Source organism: Octopus bimaculoides, chromosome 9 (genome assembly GCF_001194135.2).
Source record: "Octopus bimaculoides isolate UCB-OBI-ISO-001 chromosome 9, ASM119413v2, whole genome shotgun sequence".
Taxonomy (NCBI): domain Eukaryota; kingdom Metazoa; phylum Mollusca; class Cephalopoda; order Octopoda; family Octopodidae; genus Octopus; species Octopus bimaculoides.
Window position 1 is genome coordinate 1,270,811 of NC_068989.1, and position 7,554 is coordinate 1,278,364.

At 37.6% G+C, this 7,554-nt stretch overlaps 1 protein-coding gene across 1 annotated transcript in view; it reads right to left on the bottom strand.

Moving 5' to 3' along the window:
• Positions 1–4,885, bottom strand: part of LOC106871328 (secernin-1) — a 15,056-nt gene extending 10,171 nt beyond the window's left edge. The window contains exon 1 of the mRNA XM_014917724.1: positions 4,714–4,885. The gene's annotated coding sequence lies outside the window, so the exon portion shown is untranslated. The remainder of the gene's footprint in view (positions 1–4,713) is intronic.
• Between the last annotated feature and the right edge of the window lie 2,669 nt (positions 4,886–7,554).

The following is a 7,554-nucleotide window of genomic DNA, read 5'->3' on the forward strand; positions in this document are numbered from 1 at the left end:
GGCCAATCGTCGAATTTAGTTCGATTTCGATTTCACTTGCCTCAACAGGTCCTCGCAAGCAGAGTTTAGTGTCCAATGAAGGAAAGGTATGCATAAGTGGGCTGGCTACATCCTTGGATTTTGGTCTCACTTAGCTTGCCGGGTCTTCTCATGCACAGCATATTTCCAATATTTCCTTCCTTGTGCCTTTAGTAGAAAGGATTATTATCATCATCATCATTATTATTATTATTATTATTATTATTATTATTATTATTATTATTATTATTAAGGCAGTGAGCTGGCAGAATCGTTAGGAAGCCGGGCAAAATGCTTAGTGGTGTTTCGTCTGTCATTACGTTCTGGGTTCAAATTCCGCCGAGGTCGACTTTGCCTTTCATCCTTTTGGGGGTCAATAAATCAAGTACCAGTTATGCACTGGGGTCAATGTAATTGACTATCTCCCTCCCCCAAATTTCAGGCCTTGTGCCAACAGTAGAAAGGATTATTATTATTATTATTATTATTGTTATTATTCTGTTTTCATTCTTTTCAGTAATGAGTTCTTTAGTACAGTTGTTTATTTATTCTTTTATTTAGCCACCCTTTTCTCTTTTTTCCCTCCCTCTCTCTCCTCTCTTCTATTTCCTCCCTATAAATATTCTCCCCCTCCTAGCCATGTCCTCTCCTCATCTAGTAAGCAATTTAAACTGTCCCGACCATATATAGACTGTGAATTCCACAAATTTGCTCCTATTTTGATATATTTTAACTGAGAAAGATCTTGCGTAAGAGACGAAATTCCCTTTTCATCTATTGAGCAACAACCTGAAACATGCGTCTTAAATGCATCCAAAATATCCCTGCTTGGTTTCAATTCTTTATTATAACATTATACAACTCCTTGCCAGTGCAAGCTCACCGTTCCTAACTCCATCTACATGGATGCTATGACAAGGATTCGGAGTGGTTTGTTCCATTCAACTTGAATTGGAAATTCTGCTAATGTGCATTGCTTCTAAGCTTAACACAAAACACATGCATAATACACACACACACACACACACACTTATGCATATACATTTGTATCATTTACTCATACACACACACACATATTCAAATATATACACACATGAAGAAACATTTATATATATAGAAATACACACACACATTCATTATGTATATATTCAAATATACACATTTATATACACACACACATACACATATATTATATATAAACATGCAAACATACATTATACACACACACACACACACACTTGTACACGTGTGATTGTGCATGTCTATGGATTTGTAATTCTAAGTAACTATTTAGATTTTTTTGCCTTTCTTCTTCAAGCAAAATGTCAATTTGTAGGTCAACTTTAGCCTGGATTCCCGTAGCCGTGAGGTTGGATGTCAAAATGGTCTTTGGACTGTGAATAAGAGAAATCTTCTCATTGAAACAGAGAGAAACTAATGCTATAATACTACTCTCTGGTGCTGCTGAAGTGTAATGTCGTCTCCAAAAGAATTGGAATGCAATGGCTGGGATTTAGTTCCAGATTACTGATAATAGGAACAGGAATTATGAAGTGGAAATCCTCCAATATCTGTCTGTCTCTCTCTCTAAGGAATATAAACAAACAGATGTGTTGCTGGAATAACCATACAGCTCTCCTTTACAAGAACTTGCTTGCCCTTCCCTCCTCTCATAAATGCTGCCCAACCTCCTCCAAGGTTTTACTTTCTTACAAGCTGCATGCAAATTCATTAGTGCCAGTGGCACTAAGAAAGCACCCATTCCATGCTGCAAGGTGACTGGCGTTAGGAAGGGCATCGTCCAGCTTTAGAAGACCATGCTAAAGCAGACACTGGAGTGTGATGTGGTCCTTGGACGCATCACACTTGGTCAACCCATACAACCCATGCCAGCACGGAAAAACGGACGTTAAATGATGATATATACACAGGCGTGTGTATACCCACACAAGTGGAGGGGTGGGTGTGTTAGTTAAGAGGTTTGTTTCCTACCCACATGCTTCTGGGTGGTACCTTGGGCAAACGTTTTCTTTTACAACCCCAAACTGACGAATGCCTTGTGAGGAGATTTGGCAGACGGAAAAGAAATAAGCCTGTTCTGTGTGTGTGTGTGTGTGTGTATGTGTGTTACTGTCTCCTTGCCTTGTCATCACTTGATAGTTGTAAAGGAGTGTCATCATGATGCAGGCGGTGTCCTTCATTTCCAAACTTTCGTGAATGCATGTCTGGTCATGGGAAACTATAACCGTATTTGGAAACAGAAGCTAGGCGACAGGAATGGCATCCGTACATTGAGAATCTTCCACAACAAATTCCATTTGATCCATACAAACATGAAAAGGTGGACGTTAAAACGATTACACACACACACACACACACACAGTCGCAGCTGTGTCTGTGTATGACATAATGACGTGTGTATAGTTGTGTGTAAATATATATAGATATGTGCATATGTGTGTGTGTCACCTTTTACGTATCATCACTGCAGCCCAAGTTGAAAGGCAAGACTCATTGATTTGTGTTCGTATGTTTAATGGACACTAAAATGCACACGGAGCACACACGCAAATATACGAACATTAATCCGACACGGAGATAAACCCACAAACTTTATTGTAAATCCTTAAAAAATAAAAAATAAAATATTCTGAAGTGTAGAATAAGTATTTTCCTCAGTAAAATATACGTTAGGAATGTATGTATACAAATGTGTGTTAGGAACGTTCTTTAAATACCTTCAAGGGACATCGGCCCCCAAGTCGATCGATCAAACCCACTATCGAAATAATTACCAGTCAAAAACTAACCCGTTGTTTTCTTTAAGACATAGTGTAGCAACTAGAATTCATCTCTGCAGTGTTTTCTTTAAGATGGTTGGATTAGGGTATTATTTGGGGGAAATTTGGCTGTTATTTTTAATAAATCAACTTCGTAGAAGCTTCCTTGTTGGTACGCTCGTGCGAGTGTATATAGGATTTAAATGTATATATGCGGCTTGTCTACATACCGTCAGAAGGCGAGATAAGTAGGGGGCACCTCCCTAACCAGTTGAAATAACTATTAGGTCTCTCTCAAATCTCACTCTTCCGCCTTAAAAAAATGAAGGAGGCATTAAAACAATGTCGTCCTGGATTTAAAAAAAACCCCCAACAAACTGTGCGCTCGGTGTCTGACCAAGGGTTAAACAACAATGCGAACAAAGGAGGAAGCTTCTGCGTGGTTGTTCGATCTGCTAAAATAATACCCAAATCTTCCTCAGTTTTCATTTATCTCTTTTAAAAAAGGACACATTGGTTATTGTAGTCCCAGGCGCATTGTGTTTGATGATAGATTAGCTGAATTAGGGCTGACCTAGACTACAACACTATTAACAACAGTCGTAAACCTACTCAGGTCAATTACTTCTCTACCGGTCCCGTCTCCAATTATGTCATCTCCGTTACATTCATACATAATATCTCATTGTGTTTGTGAGATATTTAGCACTCACAAAGCAAAGGAACCGATCAGAAACCGGGGCACGGTCGATTTGCGAACTTTCGACCTGCCTCTCTCTTTCTCTGTGCGTATATATTCTGAGATGAAGGAAGAACACACGCATCCAATGTACGTATTTCTGCGATAGTTTGATGCGGATATACATAACAAATTATCGTTTTGGTTACTGTACATTTATGTGTGTGTATGTGTGTACAATGTATAATGTCAATTTCAATGACGAGGATTAAATTAATACAATTAATACAGCGACGAATAATTATAAGTAATGTTATCATAAATATACATTCTTATACGCACAACACGTCCATTGGAGTGTGTGTAAGTATACCTTGTACACACCTACCTACAGAACGATGTTTTATATACAAACACATACATGAAATACACATCAACACCCAAACAGAATCCTATACAGAAATTCATTCCAAAAGTATATTTACATAAACATACATATATAGATATAACATGCATACGTAGATATTTGTGCATGCGGTGTGTGTATATATATATATATGTATGTATGTATATGTAAGGAAGTCACTATATATATATGGAGAGAGATATGCACACGGACACGCACGAAGCCGATAGGTAGGATGTTCTGGAATAGTTGTCTTATGATAGTCGGATACTTTAATGAATGTGGACAGAGAGATAGATAAGTAGATAGATACGTTAACAGTATCACCATATACATTCCAACCATGACTAACTTGTCGTTTTGTATATTCAGTTCTACGATGTCTAATGTGTCCCCCACCACCTTTATTTTTTAACATGGTAGGGTGTGATTTGAGGGAAATATGGTTGCTATTTCTTGCAGGCCAAGCAACAGTCTAGAGTTTTCGTTGTTTGTCTACCCGTTGGAAGACAGTAAAAAAGCTGGTTGGATTGATATGTCAAAAGGAAAGAGAGATGGATAAAAAGAGAGTTGGAAGTACAAAATATAGACAGAAAATATAGAGAGAAAAGAGAAATAAATATATGCTAAGATAGAGAGATAGAAAGATAGGTAGATAGAGAGATGGGTAGATAGAAAGATAGAGAGATGGGTAGATAGATAGAGACGAAATAAAAAAAATGTTTGGTGGACGAACAGTGCTTGTATTGGTATTCATTTTGGATTTGTTTATCTGGGATTAAAAATGTTGATAATTATATTTAGAAGCATGACGAATGTGATTGATTTACCTTAAGAAGAAGAGTGAGACGGTCGGACAGATAGTCGGCAACGAAGTGAAATGGTTGACTTGAATGAATGAATGGGATATTTGCACGGTACACGGAACAACCACCTGACAACGTTGACACGGCGTGGAATACGATGGTGAGACTGGGATAGAAGTGGTTGGGGGAAGAGGAAGAGGGAGCGAGATAAGTGAGAGAGGGAGGGAGATAGAGAACAATTTTTTTTAAATATTAAAAAGAAGTAGGAGTGAGAGTAGGAGAAAGGGAAGCAATTATCGGAGTAGGAGTAGGAGAAGCTTTTAGTGCAAGAGGAGTAGGAGTAGGAGAAGTAAACAAACGGTCATCGGAAAGAAAACGAAAGGAACGGGCACGGCTGAGTTGGAATTAAGGGAAATGGAAATAGCTCGACGTATATGGGGGGCTGCCCCCCAACGAAACTTATTTTATATATATATATTAATTTTTATACTAACTTATTAATATATTCACAACACATAACACTCATTGTGTTTGTTATAAGAAACGCCTGGTGATGTCTACATCACGAAACAGGAAAATAAATGGGCGGAAAATTTAATTTCGGTTTTCGTGTAGTTTCAATTAACCACATTCAAAATTAATTTCTGTTTGGATTTTAGTGTTGTTTCTGGCAGTTTTGCAGACTTTCTCAGAACTATCATTGCATCTACCAAACGACGAAAATACTTAAAACATCTCACAGTTACACAATATTTGTAAAGCACAGAAGGTATTTGTGTGTGTGTGTGTGTATGCATGATTTTTCTTTGCGATTTATTGAAGTTCTTCTCCAGAGGGTTCAAGCCGGTCGCTAACAAAACGACAAAACTTAAGAGAGTTAAGAGAGTTCTCGCCGTTTGTAAATATGCGATTGAGTTGGTGTGTTGGTTGAAATGTCGAGGCATACACCCAAATGTGTGTATCTATTCACATAAGAATCTCAGATGGAGAATTTTGGGAATGTCTTGCAGATCCCCACTGTGCCACTAACAGATTGGATTTGGAGAATCCACGTCAGTTTCTTTCGCTCTTTCTTTGAAAACGCCATCATTTCTAAGATTTTGTGTAAATTTTCCGGTTTATAGCCTAATGCACCTATGATGATAAGTACTATCTATCTATCTATCTATCTATCTATCTATCTATCTATCTATCTATCTATCTATCTATCTGTCTGTCTGTCTGTCTGTCTGTCTATCTGTCTGTCTGTCTGTCTGTCTGTCTGTCTGCCTGCCTGCCTGCCTGTCTGTCTATCTGTCTGCCTGTCTGTCTGTATGTATGTACGACTCCATTTATGTACCATACTTAATGTAAATACATTATGATAGGTAAGTCTACTGGGTTATTCGTCCTGAGGTAGTATCTGTTATGGACGTACTGTGTTTAAAAACACAATATATATCAGAAGCAGACGAAAATAGTCCCAGCAGCAGCTGGTGAGAATGCAAGATATATTTCTGTTTCGTTGGGTGCTGTCAGTAGCATTTGCGCCCAACTGCACGCTGAGACAAAATTTGTCACCAACATATGGAAAAAAACAGTGAGTAAACAAGTCCAGGCCATTGGAAAAATGACGATCGGGGCAAAACAACATCTAGCGTTATGCCTCCCTCCATCCGTCCGTCCGTTCGTCCGTCCGTCCGTCCGTCCGTCCGTTCACAAAGCACAGTACGGCCGAACTTGGGATCTTGGAGAGAAAACGCAAATCTTTAAATCATACACTCCAAATGATCACGACATATAAGAATTTAAAATCTGTAAAACTTTCTTAAGATTTAAAGGATGGTGGTCAAAACAAGACGCTTTCCTTCACAACCTTGCTACCAAATATGGTGGCCGATCAAAATGTACTAGAAATAAAGAAAGAAAAGAGAAACAGAACATACATACATACATACATGCCCCGTTAGCAATCTCGATCATTTCATAAATCGGCAGCTATGAACGAAATAGCTTTGGAGTCTAGACAATGTTATGAGTTATGAGTTTGATGGGTTGTTCTTTTTTAATTGTGATACGAACACAGCTGAAGGTAATTGGCAAATAACTGGAAAAAATATCTAGAAACTTGTGTCTCCCTGCAGACAGTTAATGAGTTTAATTAATATAACTCATCGGGATGTTAACAATGTGAACTGGTTATGAAGAAATCAAATAAAAACATAATTAAGACCTAATGTTCTAATGAAATTATTAAATAGGTTAAATTAATCGACTTTAATCACATGTACACAGGCTTGGCCATCGTTTAATCAGTTAAAAGACAATAGAGTAGAAATAAAACAGGATTTGTTTGGAGCGAGAGTCAGGCTTTGGCTTTCCCTGGAAAATCGGCTGCTTTTCAAAGAATACATCTAATGTCGTCTGCGTTTTCTTAACTCTTTTCTCACGCGCTTCCAGTCAGGGTCATTTTCAATGCTATATACTTAGAAAACACACGCACACATGCATACATACGTACATACATATACACACACACATATATCTTATCTAAATTCCTATCTTATCTAAATTAATTACTACTTAAACCGTCCTCTCACACCGTCTCCGATGAAGGAATATAATAAATATCCTGGAAACAGCTGTAAGACCTATTTAATAAATGTTCTATATTATACACAGCCTTGGTTTTTTTTCTTTTTATCTCATTAGGAAAAGTAAATCCTTATATACACACATATATCTCTAGTTTTACGTACGATTGTACATAAGACTGCAAAATCTACCGATTACAAAAAGTACTTAAACAAATGAAAGGAGATTATTTTTATTGATTAATTTAAGGTGAAATATTTTTTGTAGGTGTGCGGATGAGAGAATGTGCCC